At 36.9% G+C, this 21,419-nt stretch overlaps 1 non-coding gene across 1 annotated transcript; it reads right to left on the reverse strand.

Moving 5' to 3' along the window:
• Window positions 1–322: 322 nt before the first annotated feature.
• Window positions 323–426, reverse strand: LOC130942651 (small nucleolar RNA R71). Its single transcript, XR_009071216.1, has one exon. It is a non-coding gene; the product is annotated as a small nucleolar RNA R71 (small nucleolar RNA).
• Window positions 427–21,419: the final 20,993 nt, after the last annotated feature.

Raw genomic sequence — 21,419 nt, forward strand, 5'->3', positions numbered from 1 at the left:
GAGAAGCATCTCTATCCCTGCCATTGGAGCAAACAACTTTGAGCTTAAGCCTCAATTAGTTTCTCTAATGCAACATAATTGCAAGTTCCATGGACTTCCATTGGAAGATCCTCATCAGTTTTTAGCTGAATTCTTGCAAATCTGTGACACTGTCAAGACCAATGGGGTTGACCCTGAGGTCTACAGACTTATGCTATTCCCTTTTGTTGTAAGAGACAGAGCTAGGATATGGTTAGACTCACAACCTAAAGAAAGCTTGAACTCTTGGAAAAAGCTAGTCAATGCCTTCTTGGCAAAGTTCTTTCCACCTCAAAAATTGAGTAAGCTTAGAGTGAAAGTCCAAACCTTTAGACAGAAGGAAGGTGAATCCTTCTATGAAGCTTGAGAAAGATACAAACAATTGATCAGAAAGTGTCCTTCTGACATACTTTCTGAATGCAGCATCATAGGTATCTTCTATGATGGTCTGTCTGAATTGTTCAAGATGTCATTGGATAGCTCTGCTGGAGGATCTCTTCATCTGAAGAAGACGCCTGCAGAAGCTCAAGAACTCATTGAAATGGTTGCAAATAACCAATTCATGTACACTTCTGAAAGGAATCCTGTGAACAATGGGACAAATCAGAAGAAAGGAGTTCTTGAGATTGATACTCTGAATGCCATATTGGCTCAGAACAAAATATTGACTCAGCAAGTCAATATGATTTCTCAAAGTCTGTCTGGAATGCAAGCTGCACCAGGCAGTACTAAGGACGCTTCATCTGAAGAAGAAGCTTATGATCTTGAGAACCCATCAATGGAAGAGGTGAATTACATGGGAGAACCCTATGGAAACACCTATAATCCTTCATGGAGAAATCATCCAAATCTCTCATGGAAGGATCAACATAGACCTCAATAAGGTTTCAACAACCATAATGGTGGAAGAAACAGTTTAGCAATGGCAAGCCTTTTCCATCATCTTCTCAGCAACAGACAGAGAATTCTAAGCAGAGCCACCCTGACTTAGCAACCATGGTCTCTGATCTAATCAAAACCACTCAAAGTTTCATGACTGAAACAAGGTCCTCCATTAGAAACTTGGAGGCACAAGTGGGTCAGCTGAGTAAGAAAGTTACTGAACTCCCTCCTAGTAATCTTTCAAGCAATACAGAAGAGAATCCAAAAGGAGAGTATAAGGCCATCAACATGGTCAAATTTGGAGAGGAGGAAGAGGCAGTGATCGCCACTGAGGAAGACCTCAATGGACATCCACTGGCCTCCAATGAGTTCCCTAATGAGGAACCATGGGAATCTGAGGCTCACACTGAGACCATAGAGATTCCATTAGATTTACTTCTGCCATTCATGAGCTCTGATGAGTATTCTTCCTCTGAAGAGGACGAAGATGTCACTGAAGAGCAAGTTGCTAAGTACCTTGGAGCAATCATGAAGCTAAATGACAAGTTATTTGGTAATGAGACTTGGGAGGATGAACCCCCTTTGCTCCCCAAAGAACTGGATGACTTGACTAGGCAGAGATTACCTCAAAAGAGACAGGACCCTGGGAAGTTCTCAATACCTTGTACATTAGGCACCATGACCTTCGAGAAGGCTCTGTGTGACCTAGGGTCAAGCATAAACCTCATGCCTCTCTCTGTAATGGAGAAGCTAGGGATCTTTGAGGTACAAGCTACAAGAATCTCACTAGAGATAACAGATAATTCAAGAAAATAAGCTTATGGACTTGTAGAGGATGTTCTGGTAAAGATTGAAGACCATTACATCCCTGCTGGTTTTATAGTCCTAGAGACTGGGAAGTGCATGGATGAATCCATCATCCTTGGCAGACCCTTCTTAGCCACAGCAAAGGCTGTGATTGATGTTGACAGAGGAGAATTGATCATTCAAGTGAATAAAGAATCTTTTGTGTTTAAGGCTCAAGGATATCCCTCTGTAACCATGGAGAGGAAGCATGAAGAGCTTCTCTCAAAACAGAGTCAAACAGAGCCCCCACAGTCAAACTCTAAGTTTGGTGTTGGGAGGCCACAACCAAACTTTAAGTTTGGTGTTGAACCCCCACATTCAAACTCTAAGTTTGGTATTGGGAGGTTCCAACATTGCTTTGAGTATCTTTGAGGCTCCATGAGAGCCCACTGTCAAGCTACTGACATTAAAGAAGCGCTTGTTGGGAGACAACCCAATGTTATATTTATCTATTTTCCATTGTTATTTTATATTTTCTATAGGTTGATGATCATGTGAAGTCACAAAATCAATTGAAAAAGCAAAAACAGAATAAAAAACAGAAAGAAAAATAGCACACCCTGGAGGAAAACTTGCTGGCGTTTAAACGCCAGTGAAGACAGCAAAATGGGTGTTTAAACGCCAGAAAGGGGCACAAGACTGGCGTTTAACGCCAAAAAAGGGCAAGAAACTGGCGTTTAACGCCAGAAAAGGGCAGCAGCCCGGCGTTTAACGCCAGGATTAGCAGAAAAGGCATTTTGCACACCACTTGGTGCAGGGATGAGCTATCCTTGACACCTCAGGATCTGTGGACCCCACAGGATCCCCACCTACCCCACCACTCTCTCTCTTCTTCACCCATTCACCAATCACCTCAATACCTCTTCCCAAAAAAAATCTCTCACCTATCAAATCCCACCATTCTCTTCACCACTCACATCCATCCTTCATAAAACCCCACCTACCCCACCATCCAAATTCAAACCACTTTCCCTCCCAAATCCACCCATAATGGCCGAACCCTACCCCTCTCTCCACCCCTATATAAACCCTACTTCACTCCTTCATTTTCACACAACCTAAACACTACTTCTCCCCCTCCATCTCCTCTATTTCTTCTTCTTCTACTCTTTTCTTTCCTCTTTTGCTTGAGGACGAGCAAACCTTCTAAGTTTGGTGTGGTAAAAGCGTTGCTTTTTGTTTTTCCATAACCATTTATGGCACCTAAGGCCAGAGAAACCTCTAGAAAGAGGAAAGGGAAGGCAAAAGCCTCCACCTCCGAGTCATGGGAGATGGAGAGATTCATCTCAAGGGTGCATCAAGACCACTTCTATGAAGTTGTGGCCAAGAAGAAGGTGATCCCCGAGGTCCCTTTTCAAACTCAAAAAAGGTCAACTTTAATCAAAGGTTGGACCAAGTCCTCATGGATATCTGTGTGGAAGGAGCTCAATGCAAACAGGAGATCCCACTCATAGACATGAGCATGAGAAAATTCCTCATCATGAAATCCCTGAGATGCCTCAAGGAATGCACTTTCCTCCACAAAACTATTGGGAGCAAATTAACACCTCCCTAGGAGAATTAAGTTCCAACATGGGACAACTAAGGGTGGAGCACTAAGAACATTCCATCCTCCTCCATGAAATTAGAGAAGATCAAAGAGTCATGAGAGAGGAGCAACAAAGGCAAGGAAGAGACATTGAGGAGCTCAAGCACTCCATAAGATCTTCAAGAGGAAGAACAAGCCGCCACACTAAGGTGGACCCGTTCTTTAATCTCCTTGTTCTTTATTTTTCTATTTTTCGAAAATTATGCTTTATGTTTTATTTATGTTTGTGCATTATGATCATTAGTGTCTTAATGTCTATGCCTGAAAGTTATGAATGTCCTATGAATCCATCACCTTTCTTAAATGAAAAATGTTCTTAATTGAAAAAGAGAAGAATTGCATGAATTTCGAATTTTATAACAGATTAATTATTTTGATGTGGTGGCAATACTTTTGATTTCTGAATGTATGCTTGAACAGTGCATATGTCTTTTGAATTTGTTGTTCATGAATGTTAAAATTGTTGGCTCTTGAAAGAATGACGAAAAAGGAGACATGTTACTGAGGATCTGAAAAATCATAAAAATGATTCTTGAAGCAAGAAAAAGCAGTGAATTCAAAAAAAAGAGCAAGTAGAAAAATCCAATAGCCCTTTAAAAGGCAAGGATAATAAAAAGGATCCAAGGCTTTGAGCATCAGTGGATAGGAGGGCCTACAGGAATAACATCCTGGCCTAAGTGGCTAAACCAAGCTGTCTCTAACCATGTGCTTGTGGCGTGAAGGTGTCAAGTGAAAACTTGAGACTGAGCGGTTAAAGTCGTGATCCAAAGCAAAAAAGAGTGTGCTTAAGAACCCTGGACACCTCTAATTGGGGACTCTAGCAAAGCTGAGTCACAATCTGAAAAGGTTCACCCAGTTATGTGTCTGTGGCATGTATGTATCCGGTGGTAATACTGGAAGACAAAGTGCTTTGGGCCACGGCCAAGACTCATAAAGTAGTTGTGTTCAAGAATCATCATACTTAACTAGGAGAATCAATAACACTATCCGGATTCTGAGTTCCTATAGAAGCCAATCATTCTGAACTTCAAAGGATAAAGTGAGATGCCAAAACTATTAAGAGGCAAAAAGCTAAAAGCCCCGCTCATCTAATTAATACTGATCTTCATAGAAGTTTTTGGAATTCATTACATATTCTCTTCTTTTTATGCTATTTGATTTTCAGTTGCTTGGGGACAAGCAACAATTTAAGTTTGGTGTTGTGATGAGCGGATAATTTATACGCTTTTTTTGGCATTGTTTTTAGTATGTTTTTAGCATGTTTTAGTTAGTTTTTATTATATTTTTATTGGTTTTTATTTAAAATTCACTTTTCTGGACTTTACTATGAGGTTGTGTATTTTTCTGTAATTTCAGGTATTTTCTGGCTAAAATTGAGGGACCTGAGCAAAAATCTGATTCAGAGGCTGAAAAGGGCTGCAGATGCTGTTGGATTCTGACCTCCCTGCACTTGAAGTGGATTTTCTGGAGCTATAGAAGCCCAATTGGCGCGCTCTCAATTGCTTTAGAAAGTAGACATCTTGGGCTTTCTAGCAATATATAATAGTTTATATTTTGTCTGAGATTTGATGGCCCAAATAGGCGTTCCAAGTCAGCTCAAGAATTCTGGCGTTTAACGCCGAAACTGGCACAAAAGCTGGAGTTAAACGCCCAAACTGGCACAAAAGCTGGCGTTTAACTCCAAGAAAAGTCTCTACACATGGAGGCTTCAATGCTCAGCTCAAGCACACACCAAGTGGGCCCGGAAGTGGATTTTTATGTCATTTACTCATTTCTGTAAACCCTAAGCTACTAGTTCTCTATAAATAAGACCTTTTGCTATTGTATTTTCATCTTGGTTCTTCTGGTTCCCTCTCTGGGGCCGAAGCCAATGATCACCATTATCACTTATGTATTTTCAACGGTGGAGTTTTTACACACCACAGATTAAGGTGTGGAGCTCAGCTGTACCTCGAGTATCAATGCAATTACTACTATTTTCCATTCAATTCAGCTTATTCTTGTTCTAAGATATTCATTCGCACCCAAGAACATGATGAATGTGATGATTATGTGATGCTCATCCTCATTCTCACTTATGAATGCGTGCCTGACAACCACCTCCGTTCTACATGCAAACAAGGCTTGAATGTTTATCTCTTGGATTCCTTAATCAGAATCTTCGTGGTATAAGCTAGAATCCATTGGCGGCCATTCTTGAGAATCCGGAAGGTCTAAATGTTATCTGTGGTATTCTGAGTAGGATTCAGGGATTGAATGACTGTGACAAGCTTCAAACTCGCGATTGTGGGGCGTTAGTGACAGACGCAAAAGAATCACTGGATTCTATTCCGACATGATCGAGAACCGACAGATGAATAGCTGTGCTGTGACAGAGCGCGTTGAACATTTTCACTGAGAGGACGGGACTGTAGCCATTGACAACGATGATGCCCAACATACAGCTTTCCATGGAAATGATTAAGAAGGATTGGATGAAGACAGTAGGAAAGCAGAGAGACGGAAGGGACAAAGCATCTCCATACGCTTATCTGAAATTCTCACCAATGAATTACATAAGTATCTCTATCTTTATTTTTTATTTATCTTTTAATCATTAATCCTCTATAACCATTTGAATCCGCCTGACTGAGATTTACAAGATGACCATAGTCTGCTTCATACCAACAATCTCCGTGGGATCGACCCTTACTCGCGTAAGGTTTATTACTTGGACGACCCAGTGCACTTGCTGGTTAGTTGTGTGAAGTTGTGATAAAGAGTTGAGATTGCAATTGAGCGTACCATGTTGATGGCGCCATTGATGATCACAATTTCGTGCACCACACACGTTGGAAGGTGCACTCTGTTGAAGGCGTTCGCATGCCTTGTGCGAGCGAATAGAGTTGGAAAATTTTACACTTGTGCGTATGCACACCTCTATGCATACGCACACATCTTAAAAATTTTCTGGGCGTGCGTACGCACATGCGCTATTTCTCAACTAAAATCTTGTTTTTAACTGCTTCACCTTTCCAACAAGCTTGTAAACTTCTGTGATACCTATTTAAGACTTTTCGGCTTATTTCTGGATGTTAAACATAGAGAATACTATAAGTGAGTATAACTAGATATTTCTAGCAACAGTTAGAAGACGGAGACTTAGGTTTCTGGAGTACTGAGGGTGATTTAGATGAGTGAAGTGGTAGAGTGCTGTAAAGACGATTGGTATGGTAAAATTGTGGCATTGTAGATTTGACGAGGAACTTGAGACATTGAGGATAATGATTGTGGACTATGAGATGGATATAAACGGACTTGTGCTATGAACAATGATCTCTGAGATTGAGAATGTGATTATGATATGCATTGTTCTCTGTCGTAGGGGCTGTGGCAGTCTCCCGCTTATGTTTGGATGTGAGGGTTGAAGCTGGGCTTCTCACTCATAATTATCGCTCAAGAAGAAGGTGGTAGAACACTCTCCCTCGGAATATTTCCCTCTGAAAGGAGAAGGTGGTAGGGCACTTATCCCTTGAAATTTTCCTCCTGAGTGTGGGTTTCTCTCTAGTTGCAAGGTGGTAGGGCACTAACCCACATAATCATGTGGCATCCAGAGGAAGGTGGTAGGGCACTCCCCCTCGGAACGTTTTCCTCTGAAAGGAGAAGGTGGTAGGGCACTCATCCCTCGGAATTATTCCTCCTGAGTATGCGCAATAGAGAGACTAATCCGGGAGTTGCCGACTGGATTTTGTGTTGGGTTTGGCACTACGACTGACATGTGATATCACAGCCAATAGGGTAGACATTTATCATATGCATCTTCTATATGTTTGCTTGCTTTGATTACTTGAGTTTGCCTAATTGTATAATTTGCATATTTGTTTCTTACTTGTTATATATATGAATACTACCTGTGTTTTCCTTACTTGCATTATCTGTGTTTGCCTGGTGCTGAGGAGGTTAGGTAGGTGGTGGCGATGGGATCGCACGGAAGTTAGGTTGGCGAAGGCTGTTGGATACAGCGATGTGACTAGTATTAGTTAGAAATCCTTTAAGTTTAGAAAACCCTGTTTATTATTTTATAGTTCAAGTTATTTATTTTGTTAAGCTTGAATATCTGTTTGGTATGAAGCTCTAGGATTGCCTCTGGCATCCCGGGGCCTTACATCTTATATTACTGGGTACTGTTACCATACTGAGAACCTCCGGTTCTCATTCCATACTTTGTTATTATTTTTCAGATACAGGTCGTAATTCACCTTCGTGAAATTGCAGACATGGTGGCAGAGCAGAGTATGGGCTTTTCCTGGGTTATTCCTGTTTTATTTTGTTGTAGTACTTTCTTTCATCCTTTTTGTTTTAGACTTTATGGCCTTAGAGGCTTTCTTGAGAGATAAGTTATATAAGTTATTTTAACTCTAAAACTCTGTATTTTTCTGTTTATAACTAGTCGGCTTAAACTCCACAAGCTGTGGCTAGTTCCCTATGATTATTATACTCTGATATCTATATATGCCCTATTCTCTTGCATCTATACCGTGTGTCTTGTGCGTTAGCTTCATGTGAACGTTTCGCACTTTTGTAATTCGGTTTTTGAGCTTAATCCTTCATTGGGCTTCTAGAATATATTATTTCCTTCTATATAAATACGTATAAGCCTTAAAATTGTCGTAACCTTTGATTAACCTTTACTTTATGCCTAGAGGTAAGGCTTAGGGTAATTAGGGTGTTACACTTTCATGCTGTGTTTAATGGGTGTTGTTGTCGTGGGAAAACGGTCAGAATTGATGCCGCCTCTGCGAAATAAGGACAAAAGGGATTTTGTCGTGTAGTCGAGTCACGATTGAGGTAGGAATTTTTCTTAAAACCTATTTCATTTTAAGAAATTGTTATAAATTGATATCAATATGAAAAATGCATTTTTTTGTGATTGTGCGAGTCTTATGGACTGAGTTGAACTGCTTTGAATAAATGAAACTGGTTAAATGATTTTAAATTTTTAAGCAATAAAATTAAATGAGGAGTTGGATTGTTTGTGGTTATGAACTATGATTGTTTATCTGATAGTTTGAAAGTGATTGGTTGCTAGAATTCTTGATTTGTTAACTTTTTTGAGTTGAGCTGGTGTTGTGGTGGTTAATGAAAGTTTGATGGAAATGGTTGAGACACTATTTGGTTAAGACAGGATTCTTGAAGGGTGGCAAAATCCAAATTTTAGAGGATATGCTGTCGAAATTTTTATAAAAATTTGAGTAAAATAATAATAATAATAATAATAATAATAATAATAATAATAATAATAATAATAATAATAGAAATCGGTCACTAAGGATTTTGTTTTAAAGTTTTATTGAGAAAATTTTAATTGAAGAATTATGTTTTGGGAAGTTTTAGTGAATTTAAAGCATCTGAATTTGATTGATAAAAAAATAATTTTTGGGGTTTCTTTGAGAAGTTCTTAAACTTGAGAATAAAGTTAAAAGTATTTTTGTATGCTTGGTTAAATCGAAAGTGAGTTTTATTTAATTAATTCTCATTTAAGAGTTATATATGTTATTGGGAATTTCAAATGGATTTAAAGGAATGAATTATTGAAGTTAGTTTAATAACTTGGTCAAAGAAAATTGGAATTTTTGTGGTTTTGTTAATTTGAAAAATTGATTTGTGATTTTCAAGAATTATAAAGTAAAAGTTGAGGACCTTGTGAGTACTTTAAGTTGAACGTAAGAAGATTGAAAGTTGGGTTTAGTTAGGCCTTAAAGTAATTAATTAAAGAATGACATATGAAAGTGAATGAGAAGAATATTAAGGTTGATTAGTAATGATTATGATAATGTTAATTATGATTTGACGATGAAAGTGATTATATTTGATGTCGGGGGTAGATATGATGAATTTTTGTAAATCATTCCCTCACGGTAAAAATAGTAGTTTTATCCCACTCACGGCTTGAGAATTTGTGATAAATGTGAACATAATGAATTACGATTATGGTTGAAATGTGATTATGAATTGGCAAGGATGAATGTCTTATCCCGCTTATGTGTTTACGATTGATAATAATTACGATTGAAAAGTGTGCTGAGCACTATCTTAAAAGTGTGACGATACTATATGTAACATTCCGAGTTTTTGAATAACTAAAATTTATTATATTTGTTGAGGATTTTATTTTAAGAAAATTATTTTACTGAAAGTAATTAAATAAAACTTTATGAAACTTTGAGTTTAAAATAATTAGGAGTTATATGTAATTTTTTTATGATAATTGAAGTTTAAGTTAATTAGAATTTTATTATAACATTTATTATAATTGAATATTTTATAATTTGAAATTAAAGTTCCAGTGATAGAAAAATAATAAAAAATTATATCATTTAATTTGAATAATTAATATTAAGTTTAAACTATATTTTATAAAAATGTGATATGTTCACCTTATAATTTAAATTAGAAATAATTAATTGAACTTAGCAATATATTGATAAATAATATTCTTACATATTTTTAATGGAGTATAGTTGGTTTTAAAATTACTTTACCCTCCAATTTTTTCAAAATATCTATTCATATCTATCTTTATTCTTTTATAAAATTCCTAATTTATAACCCTAAATTCCCAAATTAACTCAAAAACCCTAATTTTCCCAATTCACTAACCCTAACCAAAGAACCTCCTGATAAACTCCATTTTTAGGATTTATCTTGTGTTGAATTTAGAGGATTTTATTAACTTTTTTCACATTTATTCACTAAAATAGCATGGTTTTGTAATTCTCCTTAAATTGTGCTTAAGAGTGAAAACATGCTTTTTAGGGCTTAAAATAGCTAATTTTAATTCACTTTGATTTTATTCGATACCTTGATATGTTTGTTGAGTGATTTCAGGCTTATAAGGCAAGGATTGGATGGAAGAAGTGAAGAGAAAAGAATGCAGAGTGGAGAATTCATAAAGAAATGAAGATTTGCTGAATTCATGGCGACGCATACGCGTGACTTACGTGTACGTGTGATAAGGATATCTGCCTGGTGACGCGTACGCGTCACCCACGCATACACGTGACAAGCGGCACGTGACCAACTTAAAGGCAATACACTGGGGACAATTTCTAAGCCATTCAGGCCCGAATCCAGCTCATTTCTGAAGCTATTAGAGGATGAATTAAAGATGAATCAAGGGAAGAACAATGAGGAGTAGATAGAAACATGCTTTAGGTTATATTCTAGAAAGAGAAGCTCTCTCTTCTTTCTAGAATTAGGATAAAATTAGGTTTAATTCTTATTTTCATTTACTTTCCCTTGCCATTTATTGTTCTTACAACTTTGTTCTTTAGTTTTATTTGCTATTTCCTTTATTTTGTTGCTTCTATGTTGATGCATTCGTGTTGATTTTGATCTTTATTAATGTAATTTATATTTTCATGTTATTATTGCTTTTTGATGGTAATCAATGGCTAAGAGAAGGGGTGTTGAATCTTAGCTCCCTTTTTACTAAATATAATATCTGTATTTTCAAATAAACTTCAGGAGATATTTCTGCTTTTGTATCATAACTAGTCAAGAGACATTTTCTTTTTGTCTCGTAACCGGTTAGGAGATATTTTTCATTTTTGTCTCCAACACAACATAAACAGAATAGGAGTAGAAGAAAAAGAGAGAATCACACCCCGAAATATCCTGGTTTAGCTGCTAAGTGCAATGCATCCTATATCCGGTCTCCATCACAACAGTGATGGAATTTCACTATAATAATCTGATTACATACACCAATTCTTCCCTAGGATCTATCTAATCCTATCTAGGACAAATCCAGATTCTATCCCCAAATCTGAACTTGACTTGGACACCTACCAAGCTTTCAACTGCAAAGTGCTAACCCAACTTGCAAGGGAATCCTCACAGGATCATAAAACACAACAAACAGATGTACAAAGAAACTCTGAGACATCTATGGCTTTTTCTTTAATTTTGCTTACTTCCTTTTTCCTCTCACTGGATTTTTCTTACAAACCTCACCTTGTTTGCCTTCTACCATGAGACTCAGACATACAAAACTAAAGAAAAGAAAATAAAATGAAACTCATTGAAGGAGAAGAACTTCTGTTAGCTTAGGGTAGCTATGAGAACTCTGTGCTTTCTCTCCTTGATCTCAACCCTTAGCTGTTCACCTTTATTATAAAAGGAAAAACTTCCAAGGTTGAAACTAGTTCAACCAACTATGCAACTTCTTCTCCATTCCAGAGTAGCAACAGTTCGAGAGAAGAGAGAGGGAAAACTGAAACAAAACCAACATGCATGTACCTCTCTCAACTCTTCTCAACAAGTTTTTTCATTCTGAGCCCTTGATGTTGACTTTGGCTCCAAGAAAGAACTCTGACCCTTGATGAACCTCTGATCCTTGACAGCTCCATGCTTTCCATTTTTGCTTCTTCCTATGCGTAGCTCAAGAGGCTATTTTCTTTCTTTGATGGACAAAAACGGAAATTAGCTTTTGCACTAAGATCTTCTTCTCTGACCGAGGCAGATCTTTTCTATTCTTGGCTTGGAAGATCTTGAAGCTCTTCTTCAAAATCTTGCCTTCAATGGCAAAGATCTAGCCAAGCCTTGCTTCAGATCTTCCTTTTTCGAAAGCCATCATCAACCTTGCCTTTTCTTCTTCCAAAGCTTCACTGTTACTTTCTCTGATAACTTGTATTTTCTTCTTTTCTGTTTGAAGTGACCGAATGAAAAGAGAGAGAAGAGAGAGAGAAGAAATAAAGCTTTCAATGCAAAATTAAATGATATTGAATTATGAGTTTCGGTTACCTATGTGTGCATTTTACCAAATTAGAATTTGAGTTTCAGTAACCAATGCATGCAATTAATTGAATTGAGATTTGAATTCCTCTATAAAAGAAAATTGGGTAACCGAAGAGTCCATCATCAAATTGAAACCCTTTTGTTTTATGATCACCATGGGTCATTTTCTTCATCATTTTATTTTACCAAAATGGCCTGAGATTTGGGCTTATCTCCAATTCAAGTCTTAGTAACTTGAGTGATCTAATTTGGCACAAAGCAAATTTATTCATTTATCAAGTTGGGCTTATGTGATTTTGATCCAATACAAAAATTCATTTTATTTTTCCTGCACACTAACAAACACATTAACCAAACAATTGGAAGCAAATATTGAAATAACAATTTTCAAATTAATTTTTTTAATAATGTTTGATCATCATAATTATTCAAGTTTTCCAAGCTCAACAATCTTCCCCTTAATGACAAACATGATTAAAAATGAATTGAAAAGGATTAGGATTAGAAAACTTCCTTGAAGATTTGGCCTAATCCTCTCCCTTTCAATTGATCAAATTGCTCCACCTTAATGTGTGCCTAATTATCCGTCAATATTTATGGAAGCAATACCTGTAAACATGCTCAAACATTTCCAAAAAATTTTTATATTTTCAAAACATGGAATCTTAAGAAGCCAAGCCATATTTAATCAAAAAACAAAAAACTTGTACTTGAGCAAACACTTTTATCAAACAACGATCAAAGCTCAAGTTCTAACACACTGCTGAAAGTAACATATTCAAAGCAAAACATCAATCTAAAAAAAAGTGTTTCCTGCAACAAACTATAGCAACCAAAAAATAGAGTGTTCAGCCACAAAAACAGACCACTAAATCTGATTAGATTAGAAACAGAGGGCTCAAGAACAGAGCACAAGAATTAGAGCAACTGGCAGCCCCAATTCTATTTTTAATTCAGCCCCGCCCCTTTTTAATCTTTTCCTCCCCCTTTTGTCATCAAGGAGGGAACCTGCTAAATAGATGAAACAGCAATGCAATTCATAGCATAAATATTAAAACATAAAGTATCACAGTGATTAAGTACAGTCATCCCAAAATAAAACAGTTTAAATTAAACTAAGTCCAAAAGTAACAAAATAAATTGTGTCCAGAGGTATAAGCAGCTGTGAGTAAATCTTTAGGCATCAGAAAGATTGATATCAGAATAAAAAAAATCTTGTTCTCCTTCAGAATGAGCTGTGTCCTTGTCAGTAGTCTCCGAACTCGTAATCAGCAAGTTCACCATTTCACGGCATTTAGTCCAGGCTTTTTCAATCTCATAGGCTTGCTTTCGAGCCTTTTTATAGGACTTGATCATTAAACTTGACATGTTGGAGAACTCATTGAGAACATCCTTGATAGTTTTAGAAAACTGAGAAGTTTCAGGAGGAAGGCTCTCACTTTCACTATCAGAATTCATTGATGCCATTGAACTCTTGGCCTTTTTTCCTTTTGCAGATTCGGGAACTCCTTCACCTTTGATTGTAGAGACCCTGTTCTCAACTGGCTCATTGGTGAAATCCACATTAAAATGCTCAAAAATGCATGTTAGGAACATACCATATGGTAGATTGGATTTCTTTTCACTACGGACACAGTCCCACATATGTCTAATCATAAGATAAGCAAAAGAAATAGAAGCAGAATTTAGAATTGCAAACAGCACAAGGGTATCAGAAATAGTAACCCTCTGGTAAGAACCACTTTGAGGCATCAAAATATGAGTGATGATTCGGTGCAACAAGGCTCGCATAGGACCGAGAGTCTTATGGATGAGCTTTGTGCCTTCAAGAGCAGAAAAATTTTCACACACCCGAGTCAGAGCAACTTGAAGCGAAACCCCAGTATGATTATCCCATTTACTAGACATATATGCCCTAGCCCTATCATCTTGATACCCCAGAGCAGCACTGAAGGTATCACGATTCAAAGTAAGATGAACTCTTTTGACATAAGAATGCAGTGCACCATCATGAAACAACATGTTTGCATAAAATTCACATACCAAGTTTGGGTAAATTAGTTTTCGAATTTTGAAAATAAGAGTCCATTTTAGATCATCAAAATATGTAGTAAAATCAATGCCTTTTTCAGAAAGATTTTCAAGGTTAACTACATAAGAAGCACAGAGATACCGATTTACCAACACTTGGGAGTGGAACTCAAAAGCCGCACATGATATAAAGCGGGAAGGATCAAAGTGGGATTGGCTTTTACCATATTTATTTTTGAAGTCCAATGAATCAAGGTTGGACAGTTCTTTGGTGTCATAAAGGATAGGCTTCTTTGAACGTTGTGTGGGGGCCGAGCGACCTGAAGGATGAGGGGTAGAACGCCGTGGTGGTGGCGACGGACGAGGAGATGGAGGTGGTAAGTCTTCTTCTTCTTTGGGTACTTGCTCCTTTACTTTTGAATTTCTCTTTGATGATGCTGCTTCCTGCTCTGTTGAAGCCATCGCATGGATTCCTTTCCTTGCCATAGAGTCAGTGGAGTGAGAAGAGGGTGAAGAGGACGAATGGGAATGAATATGTATGTGTGTATAGGATTGTGGACCTTTAGATGATGGAAGATTTTTGGTTATGGGGGTTTGGGTGCTTCGGCGAGTGGCAAGTTTCTTTCTCATGATGAAGAGAGTGAAACGGAAAGGGAGAAGTTGATGAGAGGGCCGAAGAGAGTGAAAGGTGGAGAGAGGTTACACCATCATAAATGCTTAGTGGAGGAAGACTCATTTAAAGTAATAAGCATTTAATGAAAAACAGTTTTAACAAGGAATTTAAAAATAAAAAAGAATAAATAAAAAGACCTTTCTTTGAAAAGTGGGAGAAGATATAGGAAAAAGATTTGATTTGACAAAAATTCTCTTTTTGAAAGATATGATGTGAAACCTTTTTCAAAGAAAAAAAATAATTTATTAAAAATATGATGCCAAAAAAATAATGAGCCAGTATCATGGAATGGGCTCAAAGGTGGTTTAAACGGGCTTGAGTCCAAAGTATCAGATTTCAGTCTCCCCTTGTTAATGACTTGTTTATCATGTGCCTAGATTTGTCTCCTTGCTGCCTACGAGACAAAAACAAACAGAGGCATGAAAATTACATTTTTTCAACAAAACTTCAATGAACAAAATCTATCTTCACACAGTGGTTTAGTGAAAATGTTAGCAAGTTGCTCTTCAGATTTTACAAATTGGATACCAATAGTACTTTTTTGCACATGTTCCCTAATGAAGTGATATCTCACTTCAATGTGCTTAATTCTAGAGTGTAGTACAAGATGTTTTGAAATATTTATTGCACTTATATTATCTCAAAACAAAGGTATACTATTGATTTTTAATTTGTAATCTTCCAATTGAGTTTTAAGCCATATAAGTTGAGAACAACAAGCAGCCACAGAGATATATTCGGCTTCAGCAATGGATAAAGCAACTGTGACTTGTTTCTTGCTTGACCACATATTGAATGAGGTTCCAAGAAAGCAACACATTCCGGAAGTGCTTCTTCTATCCACTCGGTCACCCGCATAATCTGCATCATAAAAATCTACTGCACAAAATTCATTAGATTTAGGATACCACAAGCCAAGATCACATGTGCCTTTAATGTATCTAATGATTCTTTTAACGGCCGAAAGATGGGATTCTTTTGGGTGAGAGTGAAACCTAGAGCACACACCCACACTTTGAACAATATCCGGCCTAGAGAATATAAGATACATGAGGGATCCTATCATTCCTCTATACTTTGTTTCATCGACATCTTTTCCATTTTCATCCTTGTCAAGTTTTGTGTTTGGATGCATAGGAGTTCCCATTGGTTTGGAATTTTCAAGACTAAATTTCTTGATTAAATCTTTGGCATATTTACCTTGGTGAATAAAAATACCATTAGGAGTTTGTTTAATTTGAAGACCAAGGAAGAAGGTTAATTCTCCCATTAAACTCATTTCAAACTCACTAATCATAAGTTTTCCAAACTCTTCACACAAGGCTTCATTAACCGAATCAACCACAATGTCATCCACATAAACTTGAACAAGCAAGATATCATCATTAGATTCTTTTATAAACAAAGTAGTATCGGTGGTACCCCTTTGAAAATTATTTTCCAACAAGAAGGCACTAAGCCTTTCATACCAAGCTCTTGGAGCTTGCCTAAGGCCATAAAGGGCTTTTGAGAGTTTAAAAGCATGATTTGAAAACTCTTTGCTTTCAAAACCGGGGAGTTGAGCCACAAATACTTCTTTATCTATAAAACCATTAAGAAAAGCACATTTGACATCTATTTGAAATATTTTAAAGTCCTTGTGGGTAGCATAGGCAAGAAGCAACCTAATTGCTTCCATTCTTGCTATCGGAGCAAATGACTCATCAAAATCAATACCTTCCTCTTGGTCGTAACCTTGGGCCACTAGTCTAGCCTTTTTACGAACAACACTACCATTCTCACCTAATTTATTTTTGAAAATCCATTTTGTACCGGTTACTTTTTTACCGCTTGGATTTGGTACAAGAGTCCAAACCTCATTCTTTTCAAATTGTGCTAGCTCTTCCTCCATGGCTTTAACCCATGAGGGATCTTCAAGAGCTTGCTTTACATTGCGAGGTTCTAATTGGGACAAGAAGGCAACATTGCTTAGTTCCATTTGCTTCTTGCTTGAGGATCTAGTGGTTATGCCTTGTGAAGGATCACCAATGATGAATTCATGAGGGTAACCCTTCAAAAATTTCCATTCACGTGGCCTTTGAGGAAAGGTTCTGCTTTGATGAGTGTCAATAAACAGCTCTGTTATGGATTTTCTGGCTTGTTCAGGAGACAAAATAGAAATGTCTCCTTCATTATGAAGAGACAGTTCTGGACATATAGGTTCAACAGATAGGACAGACTTGGGATTTTCTTGACTGGCTTGTTGATTCACATCAGTTTCACTTTCTACATAATCATCTAAGACAACACTTGGAATAGAGTTAGAATCACAAAAAGACACATGTATGGATTCCTCAATTATTCTATATTCTTTGAGGTAAACCCTAAAAGCTTTGCTAGTGGTGGAGTATCCAACAAACATTCATTCATAAGATTTTGGATTAAACTTTTCAAGATTTTCTTTATTATTAAGCACAAAACATTTGCATCAAAAAATGTGGAAGTACTTAAGATTAGGTGGGTTCCTTTTCAAAGGTCATATGGAGTTTTCTTTAAACCTTTTCTAATAATAGTTCTATTAAGAATATAGCAAGTTGTGTTTACAGCTTCAACCCACAAAAATTTTAGTACATCATTTTCACAAAGCATTGCCCTAGTCATTTCTTGAAGGCTTCTATTCCTTCTTTGAGGAGTTCTAGGACATGAAAAGTTATGAGCAATACCAACATCATCACAAAATTTTTCAAAATCTTGATTTTCAAACTCCTTTCCATGATCACTTCTCAAGTGGGCAATTTTCAAATCTTTTTCATTTTGAATCTTTTTACAAAGAGAGGAAAAAGTATGAAATGCATCATTCTTGTGAGCTAAGAAAAGAACCCAACCAAATCTAGAGTAATCATCCACCACCACCAAACCATAATATTTTCCTCCCAAACTTTGAGTTCTAGTTGGACCAAAAAGATCAATATGCAACATTTCTAATGGCCTTTTAGTGGAAATTCCATCTTTTGGTTTAAAAGAAGAACCTACTTGTTTGCCTAGTTGACAAGCATCACAAGTAATATCCTTATCAAATTTGATATTAGGAATTCCTCTAACCAAATTCTTTTTAACAAGCTTAGAAATTTGGTACATGCTTGCATGTCCCAATTTCTTATGCCAAAGCCATTTTTCAGATTCAAGAGAGATAAAACAAGTTACTTTTTGATCCTTTAAATCCTCTAGAGTTAATCCATACACATTATTGCATCTTTTTGCTTCAAACAAAATATCACTAGATTTTTCATAAATAACCAAATAACCAAGATCACATAATTGGCTAATGCTTAGTACATTGTGCTTTAATCCATCAACAATCAAAACATCATTAATGAAAGAAGAGAAATTCTTACCCACTTTACCTATGGCCACTATTTTTTCTTTTCCATTGTCATCGAAAGTAACAAAGCCTCCATCATACTCATCAACCTTGACGAAGAATGTTGACTTTCTGGTCATATGCCTAGAGCACCCACTATCCATATACCACATGTTGTCTTTTCTCTTGGATACTAGGCAAACCTACCAAAACACTTAAGTGACCTTAGGTATCCAAATCTTTTTGGATCCTTTAATGTCAAACCATCTCCTTTGTCCCAAGCCATTATAATCACAAACAATCTTGTAAAATTTATCTCCAATCATCCTTTCACTTATGAAACACTGAATAGGAAAATATCCATTCCGATTGCATAATCTACAAAATTTTTTAGTTGCTGTTTTTCTAAAGCTTGTTGGGTTTTGAAACCTTATGTCATTCGAGGTGGATGCCAAGTTGATAAAAGAAGATTTTTCAATAAATTTTCAGATTTGTGAAAACCCAAACTAGCTTTATCACAAAGAGGTTTTAGGCTAGCCAAGAGTTGATTTAAATTTTCAAAACTTTGAGAAAAGCTGGCTAAGTCCTCTTTAAGTCTTTTTATCTCTTTATGCAGCCACACATTTTCCTGAAAATAATTTAGATTTGCAGTCACAGAATGATGATATTCATAGCTCTTAAGTTCAGCTTTTAACCGCTTGTTTTCTTCAACAAGATCAACAGCAGTTTCGGCTTCCCTTAATTTATCTTTAAGAAAATCATTTTCAGCTTTTAGAATTTCTATTTGAGACTCAAGATCTTGGTTTTCATTTAAGAAACATTTAATCTTTTCAGAAAGATGATCAATCATAAGATGAAGGTCTTCAGTGGAGGGATCAAGAAATACTACCTGCTCTATGTGATCAGCCATGAGACAAGTTTGAGATTTGGTGTCTGATTCTTCGTCTTCATCAGTGTCATTTTCCAAGTCTTCCCATGAAGCCATGAGGCCTTTCCTCTTCTCTTTTTTTATTTTGTCGTTCTTCTTCAGTTTTAGACAATCAGACTTGAAGTGTCCAGTTTCCTTACAGTTGTAGCAGATCACCTTGCTTAGGTCCCTTTTTGGTTTCCTTGAACTGCCCCCTTTATTCCGTTCATTCAGCTTCATCATTTTTCTGAGTTTCTTAGCAAATAAAACAAAGTCATCGTCAAATAAATTATCATTGGATTTATCATCCAGAGGTTTAGTGACTAATTTGAGAGCAAGTCCTTTCTTTTTTATATCTCTCTTTAAATAAGTATTTTCAAAAGCAAGTAAGTTTCCTCTCAAATCATCATATGTCATTTCATCATTACCACTACTCTCAGCTATTGTTATAGCCTTGGTTTCCTACTCTTTAGTGAGACATCTCAGTATTCTCCTTACAAGCACAGATTCTGGATATCTGATTCCGATAGCATCCAAGCCAGTGATGATAATGTTGAATCTTTCAAACATTGCATCAATAGTTTCTTCTTCTTTCATTGAGAATATTTCGTAGTCTCTGTTCAACATGTCTATTCTGCATCTCTTGACTTGGGTTATGCTTTCATGAGTGATTTGAAGCTTGTCTCAGATTTTCTTTGCTGTTGTGCATCTTGATACACGTTGGTATTCCTCGAAGGTGACCGAACAGTTGAGCAAGTTGATAACTTTGCGTTGAGCTCTACTTTCTTTCTGTCATCATCATTCCAATCAGCTTCACCTTTGAGAGTAACCACACCATCAACTCCTGTAGTGGTTGGAAATTGTGGACCTTCCAGAATTATCTTCCATAGTCTGTAATCAACAGATTGAACAAATATCTTCATTCTTTCTTTCTAGTAACTATAGTTCTTTCCTATGAAGAATGGAGGTCTGTTGCTTGACTGCCCTTCTGTCAGAGTCTAGGGCACCAGATTTGAACCACTGTCGACTATCGGGATCTTTTCTCCAAGTTGCAAAGCTTGATCTCTTTGAGACCACGCTCTGATACTAATTGATGGTAATTAGTGGCTAAGAGAGGGGAGGTTGAATCTTAGCCCCATTTTTACTGAATATTAATATCTATTTTTTCAAATAAACTTCAAGAGATATTTCTGCTTTTGTCTCATAACTAGTCAAGAGATATTTTCTTTTTGTCTTGTAACTGGTTAGGAGATATTTTTCATTTTTGTCTCCAATGCAACAGAAACAGAATAAGAGTATAAGAGAAAGAGAGAATCACACCCAGAAGTATCCTGGTTCAGCTGCTAAATGCAATGTAGCCTACATCTAGTCTTCATCACAACGATGACAAAATTTCACTATAATCATCAAATTACATACACCAATTCTTCCCTAGGATCTACCCAATCCTATCTGGGACAAATCCAGATTCTATCCCCAAATCTGAACTTGACTTGGACACCTACCAAGTTTTCAACCACAAAGTGCTAACCCAAGTTGTAAGGGAATCCCCACAGGATCATGAAACACAATAAACAGATGTACAAAAAAACTCTGAGACATCTATGGCTTTTTTTTTAATTTTGCTCACTGCCTTTTTCCTCTCACTGGCTTTTTCTAACAAACCTCACCTTATTTGCCTTTTACCATGAGATTCAGACAGACAAAACTACAGAAGAGAAAACAAAATGAAACTCATTGAAGGAGAAGAACTTCTGTTAGCTTAGGGTAGCTATGAGAACTCTGTGCTTTCTCTTCTTGATCTCAACCCTTGGCCGTTCACCCTTATTATAGAAGAGGAAGTTTCCAAGGTTGAAACTGGTTCAACCAACCAAGAAACTTTTTCTCCACTCCAGAGTAGCAATGGTTCGGATAGAGGGAAGAGAGAGGGAAAACCGAAACAAAACCAACATGCATGTACCTCTCTCAACCCTTCTCAACAAGTTTGTTCACTTAGAGCCCTTGATTTTGACTTTGGCTCCAAGAAAGAACTCTGGCCCTTGATGAACCTCTAATCCTTGACAGCTCCATGCTTTCCAATTTTGCTTCTTCCTATGCGTAGCTCCAAAGGCTATCTTCTTTCTTTGATGGACAAAAATAGAAATGAGCTTTTGCACTGAGATCTTCTTCTCTGACCGAGGCAGATCTTTTCTATTCTTGGCATGGAAGATCTTGAAGCTCTTCTTCAAAATCTTGCCTTCAATGGCAAAGATCTAGCCAAGCCTTGTTTCGGATCTTCCTTTTTCAAAAGCCATGATCAACCTAGCCTTTTCTTCTTCCATAGCTTCACTGTTACTTTCTCTGATAACTTGTATTT

Source organism: Arachis stenosperma, chromosome 7 (genome assembly GCF_014773155.1).
Source record: "Arachis stenosperma cultivar V10309 chromosome 7, arast.V10309.gnm1.PFL2, whole genome shotgun sequence".
Classification (NCBI taxonomy): domain Eukaryota; kingdom Viridiplantae; phylum Streptophyta; class Magnoliopsida; order Fabales; family Fabaceae; genus Arachis; species Arachis stenosperma.